Genomic DNA, 18,981 nt, shown 5'->3' with positions numbered 1-18,981 from the left:
TTTACTTGGACTTCAGTAAGGCATTTGATAAAGTAGATCACAACCTACTACTCGATAAGATAGAAAAATATGGGTTAGACAGCATCACCACCAGATGGATTCGTAGCTGGCTGACCGGCCGTACTCAGCATGTGGTCCTCAATGGAACCGCATCTACATGGAGGGAAGTTTGTAGTGGGGTGCCCCAGGGCTCTGTTCTAGGTCCAGTACTCTTTAACATCTTCATCAATGATTTGGACGAGGGGATAGATGGGGAACTCATCAAATTTGCGGATGACACCAAGCTGGTAGGAATAGCCAACACTCCAGAAGACAGGCTTAAGATACAGGAGGACCTGGACAGACTTGAACACTGGGCGCTATCTAACAAAATGAAATTCAATGGTGAAAAAAGTAAGGTTCTACATTTAGGCAAGAAAAACCAAATGTACAGGTATAGTATAGGGGGTACCTTGCTCAATAGTAGTAACTGTGAGAGGGATCTCAGAGTCCTAGGGGACAATCACTTAAATATGAGCCAGCAGTGTGCTGCAACTGCCAAAAAAGCCAACACAGTGCTGGGCTGCATTAACAGAGGGATAGAATCAAGATCACGTGAAGTATTAATACCATTTTACAATGCCTTAGTAAGGCCACACTTGGAATACTGCATCCAGTTTTGGTCACCACAATGTAAAAAAGATGCTGAGACTCTAGAAAGAGTACAGAGAAGAGCAACAAAGATGATTAGGGGACTGGAGGCTAAAACACAGGGCTTTTTTTCAGCCGGAACGCGGCGGAACCGCGTTCCGGCACCTTTTTCCGGGCCGGCCGCACCGGAAATAGCCCCTCCCGCACCGGAAATGGCCCCTCCCAAATTTTACTTGCATTCCTGTTCTCTAAAGGGGCGGTCCTAGGGTTTGATGAGGGCGTGGCCAGGTTTGAGTTCCGCCACCTTTTCTCTGAGAAAAAAAGCCCTGCTAAAACATATAAGGAACGGTTGCTGGAATTGGGTATGTTTAGTTTAACGAAGAGAAGGACGAGGGGGGACATGATAGCAGTGTTCCAATATCTCAGGGGCTGCCACAAATAAGAGAGAGTCAAGCTATTCTCCAAGGCGCCTGAAGGCAGGACGAGAAGCAATGGGTGGAAACTGATCAAGGAGAGAAGCAACTTAGAACTAAGGAGAAACTTCCTGACAGTTAGAATAATTAACCAATGGAACAACCTGCCTCCAGAAGCAGTGAATGCTCCAACACTGGAGGTTTTTAAGAAGAGACTGGACAGCCATTTGTCTGAAATGGTGTAGGGTTCCTGCCTGAGCAGGGGGTTGGACTCGATGACCTCCAAGGTCTCTTCCAACTTTATTATTTATTATTTATTATTATTAAATAAATACTTTAAAGGAGTTATTCTTTAATAGTAGTATTACAAGTTGTTCTCACAAAGAACAAACAACCAAAACAGTTTGGAGCAGTTTGTTTTAGTGTCCTAGTTAACCATGCTTCTTTTTCATTGCACTTCCCATCTTGAATAATATTCTTGATCTCTTCCTTTAATTTATGGTCTTATTGAGCAGGTTTGAAAGAATCTTGAAAGCCTATCAGTGTGTCCTTCTCATACTAAATGGAATCAAGGCAGGAGCTAGGATCTCTGATGGGTAGGGCTTTCCTATCAAGGAGTAACTTTAATGATGACAGAGAACCCAAATATATTCACTTTTGTCCTTAATAATTGTTTTAAGGAAACAGCTTATCATTCTTTTTAAGTTTTTATGCTATTAAAAACTAAGAAATGAAACCTGAAATGCTAGTACAAAATCTAAAAGAATATTTAGTTGATTTGCAAAGTAGTGGAATGTCATTTCTTTGTAGGAAAGATTAAATATTTGTATATTTCTATAAAATAGTCAGATATCTTACTACACAGTCTGCCTAAATGTTTCAGAAGGCTGGTAAAGAAATAAAACACAAGAAAATAACTTTCTGTTCTCTGAACTGTGGCCAACAAAAGTGAATTCTATTAGATCAAAGTAATATACTATAGCTAATATGGAGGTAAATGAACCTGTAATGATTCCCACTTGAATTAAGAAATAAAGGAAGGGAGGTGGGGTATGGGATAATAATCTGTACTTATGAGCATGTTAATTTTTAATAAAAATACATGATGTTTTGATATACAGAATGATATCAAAAATTCATTTGCTTAAATTAAAAAAGTAAAGATATAACATTATGAATATCTACCAGTTAGATTTAGAACTCTTAGCCAATGTCAGCATAGTGACTAGTGATGGATGAGAACATAAAAGCTGCACTTTATATTAAGGTTTTACTTATAAATATTTTATAAGTGGCCAACAGAAGATAAATAGCTGTTATAAGCATGTACCAATCATGCTTTGTGTTATTGAGTTATAGGCAATTGTAAGGACGTCATTCAGAACTAATATAAATCACAGTACGAACAACCTTTGGGCTCTAACTATCTATTATTGATTCATTATAATATGCATGTATTAATTCTTTATAAGCTGTTTATAATATTGAGCATACTTTGTAAGCTGCTTAGAACAATGTGATTATGAAATGTGATAGATCATTATGTAACATTAATGGTATTACTTTTGCAATGTATCTAAAGAAAACACTCTATTACAGTAAATGTTGAAATGTTCATGTCATCAAGAATCCCTGCCAGTCACCAGATACCACGCTGACATACTGATCCAAAGGAGAACATGGAAGTTACCAATGTGAAGAACCAGAAGCTCCTCACAATGCACAAAGGTTTCCAAACAAATACCCAGGCCCTACACCAGCTGGAAAGAAGGCACACAGACCCTGATGAGTGTCAAATTCACTATCCTGGGAGTTCATCAGTAAGATGACACCCAAAGATGAGAGAATGCCTACAGCAGCAGCAGACATAGGTGGAAGATCAAGCAGAAAAAGTGCCTTGGCAAGATAAGGCCCTGTATGGAATGTACCATCAATAGATAGATAAGGTAGTGAATACTGGAAAATTCTACCAGTGGTTGGAAAAAGTTGAACGAAAAGGCAGCACTGAGGCACTGATCATAGCAACACAAAACAGGCACTAAGCACCAGATCCATAGAAAAGGGGATCTACCACATGAGAAGGGGCCTAAGGTGCAGACTATGCAGAAAGGCCTCCGAAATAGTCCAACAGATAGTGGCAGGTGTATGATTCAGGCAGAAACAGCATACATGAATGGCTCAATTAAGTAGCTGCTATTGTATACAGGAACATCTGCACAGTGTATGGGTTAGACCCTCCCAAATATAGATGGGAGGTTCCACAAAATGTCATAGGAAATATGAGGACTAAAATCTAGTGGGACTTCCAGATCAAGACAGACAGGCAAGTACTTGCCAATGAACCAGACATCATTGTAATAGACAAGGACTAGAAAACAACATAACTTTTAATGACTAGAAGAAATTACAAGCTACTTCAAATATGTAGCAATCTCAGGAAGCTTTATATTGTATACTATAGGTGAAAATTATACATAGATTTATTGTGAGAATTTATTTATATAGAACCAGGGCTTTTTTGTCATAGAATGCCCAGAACGGAGTTCCGGCACCTTTTTTGGATGGAATCTTGTAGGGTAGGCAAGGCGGGTTGTATGATATGTGTGAGTTCCGGCACCTTTTTTTTTTTTTTTTTTTACAAAAAAAGCACTGCATAGAACTAAGATTATATAAAATGGAATATATACTACATTTACATAGTATATTTTTGCTGTAACTTTTATAAATAATTCAAACGGGAATTTCTCCATACCTCCCCTTAAGAGATTACTGTAAAGCCTAATAGACATGGCTGTTATGAAAATATTCTGGTTATTTCACTGCATTCTTAAATTGGTTTAGGCTTAATATATATTCACTATACTACATTCATCACTGTATGCCTTTTATTTCTACCATTATCCTACACTAGTAAGGCCCCAGCAATTATTAGACTTAATATAAGTTAGCATAGCCTTACATTCCCGTAGTGTTTTACAAATTCTAGTATTTTTATGTCCTTTTATAAAGATCAATCTTAGTTATCTATAGCATTTAGATTATTGATTGTAAAGTTGATTGCAACTTGATAGATAGCTCTTGGATTTTATTTTCTGTACTTTGTAATTTAATGGTAATAATTTTAGTTATACTTTATTTTATCAATAGGAATTTTTATTTTTATTTCTGTTTTAAAGAAACGATTATGTTATTAGTTTTATGCTAGTATATTACAAAAATAAATCAATTTTCAGTTTACAGAATCTCAAAAAGAACTCTTTTGTGTCAATAGATTTTTCAGTCGTATTAGAAAGCAGCTATTGGGACTAAAGGACTCAAGAAAATGGTTATCAAGTCAAGTATTCAGCATTCCATGCTTCATCTCACAATTCAGTCCTGAATCCATGTGTTCAGGCTTATGTCTACATCTCTAACACAAAATTATCTTGAAATAAAATCATCCAGTGATGTGTATGTTGTCACCAAAGAAATCAAAATCCTGTTTGTTTATAGGCAAAAAGAATGTCTAATGAGATATCATTTCGTTAAATAAAAATGTGTGTTTTTAAAATAAAACCTTTTTAGTTCTATATTATTGAAACTGATTTTATTTCCAGCAATATTTAAATGTTTCTTTGGGAGAAAAAAAATGGCCAAAGATTAATATTTTAAGTGTTGATAGTGTTAACAATTCACTACTCCTTATTTTTCAAAATTAACCTTACATTTTTTTCAAGTCCACCCACATATTTTTAAACTTGTATGTTGTTCATTCCATTTTAATATATGGTAATAATTTATCAGAGACTGTTCATTATAGAAATGTATGTCTATTCTTGATCTTACATGTGGAAAGCTCAGATTGAGAACTGTAAGACACATTATTTAAGAAAATGGTAGTTTTGTACACTACAACCATTTTGCTTTATTTCACTTAATTATATTTATCTTGAAATATTGGTATGCATTTCAATAATTTCAATTTTTATCACTGACTATTAGCGATTGCCAAATATATCCCTATCTCAAACACATTTTTTTTCATATGGTTACTTTAATGATTCTGGAAGTTTTCTTAAAATATAATAGTCAGAAGATGTAAAAAGTTCATTAATTAATTCCCTTAAGAATTCCTGCTTCATATCATCCAGAACTGATGTCTTATATACGCTGAATCTCCTTTGGTGTTCTTGCATCATTTTAATCCTAACTCTTGTCAACAGGAATACTGCATCCTATTTTTTTTCTTTTTCTTTTTGAAGAACGAAGAAAAAAATTAAAGAGTTTTATCACTATAGAATTCATAGAAACAATGGCAAGGACATTGGGAGATAATAAGCAATTGTGTGAGTGCATATATTAAATTTGCCTTTGCCTTCAAAATTTAATTAATTTGTAACACTTTCACTTCAAAATATAATGATTTTTTAACAAAACATATTTGATCTTTACCTAGAAATACAATAAAAATGTTTCTAATCATAAAATACAACTTATTCAAGTTGAATCAACTTGAACATTGTTCAATTTCAACAAAGTTGTCATTTCATTTCCAAGTCTTGATTGTTTAATAACTTACATGTATTACATGCTAAAAACAAAAATAAAATAATTCTGGGAATTATTTGAATACAGGACTTCATAATTTCTGTATATGAATCAATTATTACAGAATTATCACTTTTAAAAGACTTTTATCCAGGTTTAAATATTCTATCTTGAATATATATTTCAGATTAGGTATTAAAATCATCTTTTTAAGAATACAAAGAATGTTACAGACTTGGTTTTACTCCTTTTAATTTATTCCTATTTGTAATTAAATAAGATTAATTAAAATATATTGATTAGAAGTTGTTCTACTAATCTGTGTCTTTTCCAATGACATGAATTTATCAGTGTCTTGGTTCTCACAAAAGACTGAACCAAAAAGTGCATCTGCCATTATAGTCTCAGCTATTATGGATAGTAATTTTAACATGTACAATTTGCATTCAAATTGTATCATAAAGTAATATTTTGAACCCAGGAACCTCAAATGGCTTAGCATACAGAATGTGTCCAAAATCTGGGACCATTGAATTTTGATGGAATGAAATTTTGGAAAATTGTGGCTGCATCAATGCTCCTAGCTGCTGTTGCACTGTTGAGCTATTGGTGTGGTCACATGATCTTCATTTTCAATACTACAGGACAGTTTTCCAGTGAGCCTCACAATCCTCATTCCCTCCCCAACCCAGTACACTGCTTATCTGCCTGTTGGAAAGGTAAGGCAAGGTAAAGGTTAAAGTAAAGATAAGGTAAGGTAGAACATGTTGTTCCTTAAATTACTAATCATTTTATCCTAAATTTATTCGTGTTACAGCAGATTTTTCTGGATTCAGACTATTATACAGAAGAAGCTGTATATATAATTTCATGGCAAGGAAAATCATAGTAAATTGAATTCTCAAAGACAAGATAAAACCTAGCATAAATAGAAATAATTGCTATGAGCATATCTTCAATTTACTGTTCTTCTATTTTCTATGCTAAACTTCTCCAAAAATTATTGATATAAATATATAGTATTGAATATAGTATTTGGGGGGGGGGAATACATTTTTAGTCTTTAAGATGTTATAAGACTTATGTTTAATGCAAAACTGGATTTTGAGTCAGAGATAATTTCATCATTGCTATAATGATGAAAAACAGAAAAAAAAATATTTATTTATTGTTCAATGAAGCTGTGTGAAAATTCTGAAGATCTTCTAAACTGAAAGAAGTATTACCTAGGCTTTAGAGAACTTTAAAATTGTATAAAATACTTTATTTTTGGGTAATATTTTATTTATTAGATGAGCCAGATATGGTTTTCTCTTTCTAAAATGGATATTCAATGATGTAGGATATTGCTGGAAATTCCAGGAAACAAGGTAGACCAGTGCAGTAATTTATAATAAAATAATCAATGTTTGATATATTGTATATGTCACTTGATAAAAATATTTTTAATATAATTTTATAGTCACTATAGTATGTTGGTCAATTATATATTTTTTGTATTCTCTAGATTACTAATATTATTTCTCCTCATTCTATTACTCATTCTTCATATTTACTTTTATGTTTTTACAAGGTGGAATAAGTATACACAATTCAAAATTAATTTCATTGATTAACATCATATATAAATAAATAACAAGAGAGATATATTGCTTCAAATCTTGTACAGTGTTCTCCTTCATTCAGATTTATAGCTAAAAAGTTCTCTGTTTTTCTTCCCAGAATCATAAAAAAATACTCCTTTCATTTATCATCTTAGTCCATAGCTTACAAACTTAATTACAATTTACTGGGTTCACAAAACATGTTAATCCATTAACCATGTTTTACAAATCACAATAGTTGCTTTCAAATAAGTTTTTAAAAAGCTGAAATTAAATAAAGTACGTCATGGTTTAGTGCAACTTAGCCATAATGACTTTAATTTTCTTATGAATACCACTTTGGGCTGAATAATAGATACATACATCTTTTAATTGTGGACCTCCCATAAGCTTCTAGCTTTATGCTGAGAGAAAAAGAATGCTAGTTTACTTTTGGTCCAATTCCTTATCACTTCTCTTAGGTTTTTATGTTCTGATTTAAAGCCCAGATGGATGACCTTGGGCCAGTCACTTTTTATCAGTCCTAGAAAGGAGGCAATAGCAAACCACTTCTGAAAAACCTTGCTCAGAACACTGCAGGGACTTGTGTAGGAAATCTTCAAAACTTGGATATGATTGATTTTAAAAAAATCTAATTTGGCTTTAGCCCTCTATTCATGCACACTTCTAAATTAAATGATGTAGTATAGTAGTCCAAGTAAAACTGATCAGCAAATATTAGTCTTGATTCAAACTCTGATTCTGCCCATAAGTGTCAGAGGAGGGGAAGAGAGTGAAGGCAGATCATGTAACACAATGCAATTTCTACTTCTTACACACTTCTATCATGCTATCATAATGTGTCAGTTCTGTAAGATATACTTGAGTAAAAAAACAATGCCAAATAGGTCAAGATCACTTTTATTGCCACTGCTCCATAATAGAATCTTGCATGTTTAAATGTGCTTTTCTCCTCCCTCACTTTATCTTTGAGAGAATTATGGAGAGACCCATCTAAGAAGTTAACTCAAATTAGTTTATTGGTATGATTGTTGCCTCTCTAATAGCTCTTCTGCCTATTCTTTAAGGACATTTCCTATGTCCTCAACACAATGCTTCTGCCTTGTCCTAATATGTGTCAGTAATATGATGTACAGTCATCATAACTTTCTCTCTGGTGGTACTCAAGATCCCACCTCCACAAATATAAATGGGGATTTATCAAAAATGTATTTATCCCTTGCTGATTAAGAGGATATTATAACTGAAAATGCATTATCTCTCATAAAAGGCACTATTTTTATTAGCCCAGACCCCTTGATGCTGAATTTGATATTAAAAACACAGTAATTCCCTTGATGGAGCCAACCCAACCACACCTGGTCTAAACATGTCAGAAGCTCACAGAGAAGCAAGGAAGGAGACATGTCAGGTGTGAATAGTTGGGAGCACGCATTATGTTCCAGTTAAGATGATTTATTGATCATGCCTATTCACAAGAATCTAGTCAGTACTAAACTCGCGCTAGACAAGAGTCAATGGAATTTAAGGGGACGTAGACTGTATATGGAGATATAAGGACTCCAGGCTGATTACTCACTTGACTCCACCTTCCAGGCTCTGCCTGCTCTTTTCCAACATAATCACTCTGCGGTTATTTATTACCATCCCCACTCAAATGTACAGTCTGCCCCAAATAATGAAGACCTTTAAAGGTGACAAAGAGCGCCCACAATGTAGGACAAAAATATAGTTGCATGCACTGTATAATAAGGGCCATTTACAAATATGTGAACAACCAGTTCAAATATGTGAACAACCAGTTCTCTGTGTGGATGCCGCTTCCGGAAGTCCATTCTGGGCATGGGCAACAAAAAATTAGCTACCAGTTCCGCCAAAGTGGTGCGAACTGGCTGAATCCCTCCACTGGGCATTTACTACTTGTGTTGCCACAGTCTGCACTAGTTGAAGCTTCCAAATGCTTTTCAAATGCTTTTCAAGGGAAGCTCTATGTAGAGTTCATTGCAGTAGTCTAGATGGGAGGATAGACCCTCCTGGTCCAGGAATGGACATAAATGGCAATAAGGCGATAATGGAATTCATTTTATTTATTCGTGTAACAAAAGTATATCATATCAATTTAGTGGTAAACTAAAAAAAAAAAAGGTAATAGATTAAAACAACAATTTAAAGCAATAAACTGCACTGAAGCCCTAATAAAAATCTACATCCATTACCCGATGCTGGCTTTCTAAACAGGTATTCTTATAAATTGGAAACATAAATTAGTAAATAAAAAAATAAGATTTGAGAAAAAGAAATATGGTTTAAGGCAAGTGTGTTTTCTTTTGAACTATATATTAAACTAGTTATCAAGTATGTTTAGGTGTGTGTCATATATGTGTTTCACTTTGAGAGCGGGCAACTAAATTTCATTTTTGATGTGTGCCGTTGTGCCCACAGTAAAAAAATGACAATAAAGGTTATCTTATCTTATCTAATGAGTCTAATGAAGATTAAGAATAACAAAAACAACATATTTCTGTCAATATAGGAAGATCATACCACCCCAAATTTTCAAATCTGTATTGATGAAATGCGTTCACTCTCTGTTAGTTTTTTATTGATAAGTGGGAATTGTGCTCCATGTGGTTAATATTTAAAGCTGTATTTAAAAACTGAACTGTTTGCTTTAAGCACTGTAAGGTTTTTGTACTATTTTCTTTCTTTCTTTCTTCTTTTTTTTACAGTTTTGGGATTATTTTGTACCTTTGTTTCTGATATTCAAGTAAAAAAATTGTTTTAAAACTGCATATACTTAATAGTCCAAAAGGGAGTGCTTCATAAATCAATTAGAAAACAACAGAAATTAAATGGGAAATGAAAAATTTCTAGAAGATTTGTCTCTTAGCTGCTAGAAATTCATTTAAAATTTAGTTCAGGGTTTTGGTTTGATTTTCTTCTCCATTATTAATGATTTATTTGTTCTGCCTGCATCAAGCTATTATCCATGCAATGATAATTGATTGAGCAATTACATTTTAATTGTCTTAATAGAATAAGTCAATGATTTATTTCTCTTTGTTTTATTTCACTACAGTCATCATCTTTGCTTAGATGGTTAGCTACACATCCACTTCTCTGTTAAACCACCACTATCTTTGTTCAGTTGTATTCATCTTTGCAGAAAACATAATGAGAAACAGTTTTACTATGCTAGGTTACTTTATATAGCAGAAATAGATAACTAGGTGCTCCTGAACAGCATTCCATAAATAATTAATTTGGAACATGCCCAGGTCTCCTTATCCAAATTATATGAATTAAAAAAATAACTAAAAGACAAGCAAATTGAAAATTTACATGCTATTACCTGCCAACTTCTAATATTATCTTTATGCATAAGAACACTTCTGCTTACTTTTGGAGGTTCCTACATATAGTCATAAAATACCTATCAAAAATGTTGCCTATGCTTGGTTTATAAAAAAATCTTCCAAGACCATGAAATTACAATGTACGTAATTCCCATAAAATATTATGTATCAATACATGAAATCTGTAGGAAAAATATGATGTTCAACATATCTGAAGGTTGGACAATGGTTCACACATATGTAATTCAATTTTTCACAAATACCTTTATTCTTTATGAAGATTCATAGTTTTATCAATAATGTAAATTCATATCATTACTTTAAATATCTTATTATTTTATATATCATTATGAAAACCTTATTGTATATCAGTGACTAGACATAAAATTATATAGAAGAGAACATGTGTAGCTCAGGGTTGAACTGTGGAATTCTTGGTGCTCTCTGAGCTTTGTTGTTTGCTTCCAGATGTTTCATTACCCATCAGTGCATTGATGATATTTCCCAGATGGGTAATAAAAACATCTGCAAGCAAACAACCAAGCTCAGGGACCACCAAATATTCCATAAAAGTATATATAAATTATAAGAGTTGGTAATTAAATATACGTTACTAGTTTGCACAAAAATACTCTACTTGCAATTGCATATAAATTGTATATCTGTACTTTCCTGTGGTTCAAAATTCTTTAAGCATATAACCATTTTATATATTCTTTATCAAGAAGTCTAGAAATAAATATTTGTACCTCAGTATTGAAATGAGGAGTTCTTGGTGCTCTCTGAGCTGGGTTGTTTTCTTGCAGATATTTCATTACTCAAACAAAGTAACATTATCAATGCACTGATGATGTTACCTTGTTTGGGTAAGGAAATATCTTCAAGAAAACAAGCAAACTCAGAGAGCACCAAGGACTCCTCAAGTCTAGAAATATGTATAAATAAAATATTATATCGTTAAAGGAAAAATTGATCAGTGTAGCCTCAATGATATTCTTTGGAGCTTTGAGCATTATCTATTATTGATCATAATACATCGTTAACCATTCTTGCAAATCTATTTATTGCTTTTGATTTCCAGTTAACTAGGACCGAGGGATACTTACGTCAAGACTATCTGTACTGATTCCAAATCCATTTCTAATTACAGCTATATTCCCAGTCCCTTCTTTCATATGGATTAATCTAAAGAAGAATTTCCTCCAAGGTTCTAAAACAATCTCCAGAGGGTATTGTTCAACATTTTTTTATTATTATTATTTCATGTAAGTTTAGACAGATGACCATAAGGGAGAATGGACCTTTCAATGGTGATGCTGACCTATAGTTTTTCTGCTTCTGTTTTTCTTTGTATTCATTGTATTCTCTTTCTGTGTATTCCAGCAAAATAGGAGCTAACAGAAATTATCTGACAAGTGCTAACTATAATCTTGGGACACCTAGATTAGACATGCCAGTAATGGAGGGAGGGAAAAACAAATTTTGTCCCAGTATTCAGAAATGCGGTCATTCCGGAAACATTTTTTTAAATTTAATTTTAAAGATAGATAAAACCAGAAAGTATTAAGCTGCTTTCCTTGTCCCTGCTTCCTATTCTTTCCTTGCCTTCCACTCCCAACAGACCAACAACCCTCCTGGAACATCTTTTCTTGTGGACATCTTCAAAAACAATATATATAATTTTATATTCCTTGCCTGCCTTATCTCATGCTGAGTCTTCTGCCTTTATCCCCACAGGCTGAAGCTACCAGTCCAAACTCCCTGCTTAATATACATTTTTGGCTTCTCAACTTGTCAGTGAGATTGTTATCCCTCCACAGAGAAAAAGCACTGTTTTTCTTTCTTGTGGAATAAGATGCTTCTGTGCTCTCACTACCGCATTGGATCTGTACAAGAAAAGAATTTATAATAAATTCGCTTTATCCATTAAGTTACATATGCAGAAAATATAGTGAAGTAGTAACATCTTAAAGGTTAATGCATGATATGTAATTAAATGGTGCCTGGTCTGCAAAGTTCAGAAGTCCGTATGAGAACAACAAAAATATAAAATATAAAATCTTACACTTTATTGCCATTTAGTAGTCCTCTGCAATCTTATAGTGTTACCTGCTATATTCATCTTTAGATTTCTGTGATAAATAGAACAGGTATATACTGATTACCCTAAGCTGCTTTATATTCTAGGGATCTAGAAGAATTGCTTTAGATTGTGCATGAATACAGCACTTTCCTGCTATTTATTAAAGACTTCAATGGTACATTCCATTACTTAATAAGTAGACATTGTAAAACAGTGGCATCTTTTTAGAAGAGTAAGAGCCAAGCATGTATCCACGTGAATGTCTGCAATGAGCAAGAGTAAATTGATACATGCATGGGCATCATGATGCAAAAGATGATTCACATACCTGGAGATGTCACAATCTTGCAGTATGCAAATGCATCATTTTTACATTATCGTTACTTGTTACAGTCTTCTAAATGCACAACCCTATGATTCATGTATATTATTTGCATACTGTATGCATATGTGTAGATATATGTATATGCATTTCGCTTTATGCTTTGAAAAAAAATCAAATGTCAAATTCTGTTGTGGTATATTTTAAGAAACATGAATTCATTTATTGTTATTTATTATTAAGTTCATCCGCACTCTCATATACAATAAAGAAGAGTTCATTATAACTATCCCATAGAATCCCCTATAGCAATGTCCACAAGAACTATCTGTAGCCACCATACTCACAGGAAATATACCTGTGTGTATCTCACATTCCAAAGTTAAAGACTCTCATGAAACATACCATAAAATTATCTCCCCCAACCCAAACTCTGACTGTATCATACAAACATATTTATATTATGTTATATAGTGCATACTTTATATGTATTTATACTATGCTTGCTAACGCATGTATATACACCAAAGAATGTTACTCTAAATTCAATCATCCTTGCATCTAATTATGGATCTTCAATGTTATAAACATAATGAGCTTAATCTTTAGTATGAATTAGAAATGCAAATAATGTCACAATGAAGCGTTAGCTTTTAAAGTGCTAAACAGCATCAAGAGAATAAGAAGGAACATTAAGTTTCTACTTAATTATTAATTTTGACTGGAACCTCATTCATTTCCAGAACAATGAATCTGGTCAATACTGTGGTTCTTTTACTACATACAGTCGCTGCTTTTTTGAAAGTTCTTCACACCAGTCAAGGCATGCCAGGCCATATTTTTAATAACCAAATTAAAGTTTTACATGTTGTTTACTGATATTTCATTTGATTATGTGCCATCAAACCAGGGTCGACTCTTAGCAACCATGTAGATAGATTTTCTCCATGATGAACTGTCTCTAATTTGGTCTTTCAGGTGTTGCACCCATTGCTATAGTAACAGAGTCCATCCACCTTGCTGCTGAATGTCTTCTGCTCTTTTTTTCTACCTTTTCTTGCATTAGAGATTTCCATTGCTTCAATCCTTCAATGCTTGCAAATTCCAATCTTGGTATTTTGTGTACTCTGAATTATTCACTTGTATAATACTTTTATAATTATTACTGCATTTCTTAACCATTTTGGTCATTGCAATTCTAAGTATCATGTCAGCCTAAACTCCAAACAATCATATAGAATAGAATAGAATAGAATAGAATAGAATAGAATAGAATAGAATAGAATAGAATCTGGAAGGGACCATGATTTCTGGAGGCAAGCTGTTCCACTGGTTAATTGTCCTCACTGTCAGATGGATTTTTTTCTATGATGATCAGCCCTAAGCTGGTTCTTCGGGTCTTCAAATTGCACCTACTGAGGCTGTAATTGAGTTCATTCACCTTGCTACAGGTCATCCACCTATTCTCTTTCTTTCTATTTTCCCCAGCATTGTAAACTTAAGGCTTCTAGTTCTTTGCATGATGTGTCCAAATTATGTTAATTTGTGGCTAGTCATTTATTACTCAAGTGAGGACTCTGGATTCATTTGTTCAATGATGCATTTCTTTTAATTAAATTTAAAAATATCAATATTACATAAAATAAACTAAATATACAAAAACAGAGATAAGCACTCTTGGCCAATCAAATGGAGTGGAACCTGGAAGTTTTTAACCATCTCCCAGAATATGAGAAGGGAGTGGATGCCTTTTTGGGCCTCTGGAAAAAGCATGTTCTACAATAAAGGACTGAGAAAGCACAGTACTTTGCCTCCTAACAGAAGACTCTCAGCAGGCCACCTTAAGACGTTGAAGGAATGCATGCAGTTTACTTTGGGCAAGTGGAACCTGATGTAAACTGGGATTGTATTTAATTTCTGTCTACTTTAGAAAGATGGAACCACAACTGTAATGGAATTATCTAATTGCAGTTGGACAGTTACTATTAGATGTATTCAAGACATCGTTTTAAAATATATTTAGATGAGTTTAGGTATATTTAGGTTTTTAGAAGATATATATTTTCCACATACTTTTTTCACAAAAATATCTTCAATGCTATTTAGAAGCCACCTAATATGTATACTTTTAGGTATACAGCTAATGAATTAAACATTTTTTTTCCAAATTGAAAAGCTGAATTTGTTAGTTCTTAGGAAAATGAATAGAATAATTGGCACAATAAATACTGTATGTCATACCTTCTCCATGATTCTTTGCAAAATGAAAAGCCTTGTCCTTGAAACCAGTATAGCAGCTGCTCTTAGAAATGCTGCCTTGGCAGCTTTTCTACTTCATTTCTGACAGTTGATGAAAGCTATGCTATTGTGAGCAATACTGATGATAAGCCTACTTGCACTTTCTGACCTCTTTACACATATACAACTGGTTTTAAGGTTTGGCTGTCAGGTAGAAGCTGTTTCTCTAACAAGCAGCCAGAAGTCAACTTAACCCAATCATCTGCTCCTTTTTTAACCATACCATAAAATTGCAATGGTGCAAGCCAACTATTATTGCTTCAATAACTGTTTTTGATTTGTTAGGGTTTTTTTTTTCCCAGCAGAATGCTTAAAAGGAAGTACATTTGAAATTGATGGAGAGTTTCAAGTAGATATATCTGGGATTAGCCTGCCAACCACTATCTTTGAAAAACTCTGCTACGCATAGAAGCATTCATCACAAAACTTCCTTTTTTAGTGCCCTACCATTTTGTTCCAATTCAGCAAAATAACCCCTGTGGCAGTTGGGAAAGGAAAGGTGTCTACAGAATGTGGATTTTTTTTAGTCAAACACCAGCAACACTACTGTCACAGCGGGGGTAGGGAATCAATTCTTCAAGGGTAGTCCTCCCACCCCATTTTCCTCCAAGCCGCTTGAAAATTGCTGCTTTGTAGTTTGCTTGAGACGGAGCAGTAGGACCCAGGGGCCCACCCCAGCTACCAATAGAAGCTCTTACTTGGATCTATTTGTATGCAGTGCCTTCTGCTCTGCGCATTAATGGTAATACAGATAACGGGGTCTGAAAGAATTCACTACCAAAGGAGGATTTTATTTTACGGGAATCCTCATATAGGGAAGAAATTCCTTTTCATCTCTTTTTTATACTGAAAACATTTTTAAATAGGTTTTTTTTTTCCTGCTTGAACTCAGAAGAAGGGCTTTCACTGTGTAAAGGAAAGTTGCAAAGACTGAATCATGGAGCTACTAGTTTTCTGACATCCTTATCTTAGAGGGTAAGTTCTCCCCTTTTTGCCTACAAGTGTCATATTTGCTTTCCTTTTTTAAAAAAAATGGGATGAGGAGTAATATGACTGCATGAGCATTATTTGGCTTTGAGATAAGCTGATTGACCAAGTCACAGCACACAACTAAGAGTGATTAAGAGATGAAACCCTAATGTAAATCCAACAAGTTTATTTGCAGATCCCTTGAGACTGCTTCTCTATTAGGCTGCAGCTACTGCTAGGTTAAGCAGGAAAAGCAACTGGAGCGTGGGATTCAAAGGCACTCTTAACTTTCACCTTGTACGGGATAGCTAATTGAGCAAATGTGCTGGGAGACTCGACTATTTTCCTGTGTTTTTGAGTTGACGTGTAATATATAAGATAGGGAGAATGATAGAAAGCAAGTTTACATAGCTGTAAATTTTTTTGTGTGGTTCTCAAGCAGAGCCGGAAGGCTCTTTAAAGAAGGCAGGCAGGGATTCTTTCTATGTGTGCGGGAGGCGGGGGGGGGGGGGAGAGAGAATACTATCTCCCTTCTAAGTGATGGATGGCAAGGTACTTTACAAATATAGGCAGGTTTGTTTCAATGCACGGCGTCCAACTGCAACATCCTTACCTTTCCACGACTCTCTCCCCCGCCTCCTCTTTACACGAGAGAAAGGGGAACTATTGAATAGGTGACCTGGGGAATGAAATCAAGTCACCCTTTCATCTGAAGACACCCAGCTTCTCGCATCTTCCTGCACCGTCTCCCTGGCTTATGCATACTGCAGGTGGAGAAGTCGTGCGGCGCATACGTTATTTCCAAAAGGTTCGCGGGGGCTGCCGCTTCTAGGGGCGGGGGACTTCAGTCGCCTTTCCAAAGGGCAGGCGGGTACAGGGCGTAGTACAGCGGAGCGAGGGTCGACGCTACCGATTCTCCGCCTAACACAATGGAAAGAGCCCCCTGCGGGCTGGCGCTTGGCTAGAGCGCAGCGCGGGTGGGGGGACGAACTCGCCGGTTCTGCAGCAAGCAGTCCGCGCAGCGACCATCCACCAGCTCCTGTGCACCCACCCCGCCCCGCACTGGCCGCAACTCCCGAGCCTGGGAATGCCGCGAAGTCACACTGTGGGGCCAGGAAAGGGGAAGCGGAGCAAAAGAAACGTCCTCCGAAGTCGGCGGGATACCACAACTGCCACATTCCTGCCCGCCTCCACAAACCTGGTGAGGAGAGAAAGACCCTCGAGCCGGCTTTTTTTTTTTTAATTCTTTTCTTTTTTTTAATCTGCCCCCTTGATATGTTTAATATTAATCCCCTCCAGCTGTCAAGTTCATTTTGCCCGTTTGTGAAGCAAAAGGGTTGCAGCCGAATTTGGCGAAACTTCTCTCCTTAAGGAAATTTTTCGGCCAACGAGCCCATCGGGTGCGGTGGTGGGGCTGCCTCCTGAAGCCCAGAAGCGCGCTTTATGGGCTGCCATCTTCCAGCTCGTTATTCCGAAGGAAGCCCCCCCCCCCCGAACGTTAGCCGTACGTAGAGCCTCCTGAAGGCTGGAGCAGGGTCTCTTTAAAAGGAGACGCCACAAGTTAATGTAATCTACTCCAAGTCCACCACATGCTAACTGCATGGACATTACGATCCTGTTTTCTTGACGACAGTGTAAAAGTGATTTGCTCTTGCTTTTTTCCAGGATCGTTTCTTCCTTGTTTAGTTTATGGCTTTGGGTTACTTGGTGGTCACCTTTCCAAGGCCCAGGCAGCTCAGTTCAGCAGATCAGTCATAAGTTGTTTTTAAATTAACAAGCGTTGTTAATTTAAGTGTTGTTTTTAAACTAACAAGCGTTAGTAGGAGCCAGAAATTGATTCTGGAAAGTCTGTGTGTGACATGTGAAATGTTGATGAACAAAGAGGCTATGTATACAAAATATCCTTGTTTCTTAACATAACCACTGTCTCAAAGGACACCATCCACCCTGCTTTATCTCTGGAAAATTATGCTTGGTTCCCCTGTATGTGAACATCATGTACGTATGCATGCATATCAGTGTGCGGTCTGAGGCAGAACAATAACCCATCAACAAGCAAGGGAAGATGCATAATTCTCAACTGGGGCAAAGTACGAGAAAATATGTCACTCTTCAACATATTTCTGATATTAAAATCCCATACATCTGCATTAATGCCTTTCATGACTCCTCACCTAATTCTAGGAATGCTTCAAGCCATTTTTTTACGGGCAATCTATGTGTTAGTTAAAAACTGGCACATTTTTCATAAAGAGAAATCTTTTCAACAGCATTTTCTCCTGAATAATAAGAGTTTCAACCAGCCACAGCTACCTTATATATCAAGATCTTTTAAGGGAAAGTAGAGGTCAAAGTGTAATTTTGGGGTGTATATATGTACAGTTTTCCACAGCTTTACAGATCTTAATTTGGTAATAAATCATAGGTTAAAATACATAGGAAAACAGCTTATCATCCCTTCCTCGTACTGTTATTTAAATATGGTATACTATTCCTGCAGGTTTTGCATGTAGTCTGATGCTGCATTTTACAAAAATGCCATGAAGAAAACTTTGCACATCAAATATTGTGATTCTCATTGTGCCACTTGATAATCTAGCTTGATTTACTTTTTTAAAAATTGTAGATCTCAGCATCTGTCCGCTGCTGAGTTTGTGAAGAAAATAATATTTTAAAGTGGTAATGTGTTTTTTGGATAGGTTGGGCTTTGTGAAATATTATGTGATCCTCTTATCTATCGCTTGGGGCTGTATGTGAGACCATCCTGAAGTTAGCCCAT

This window comes from Protobothrops mucrosquamatus, unplaced genomic scaffold (assembly GCF_001527695.2).
Source record: "Protobothrops mucrosquamatus isolate PMUCROS unplaced genomic scaffold, P.Mucros_1.0 scaffold_185, whole genome shotgun sequence".
Classification (NCBI taxonomy): Eukaryota; Metazoa; Chordata; class Lepidosauria; order Squamata; family Viperidae; genus Protobothrops; species Protobothrops mucrosquamatus.
Note: the sequence above shows the minus strand (reverse complement) of the source record.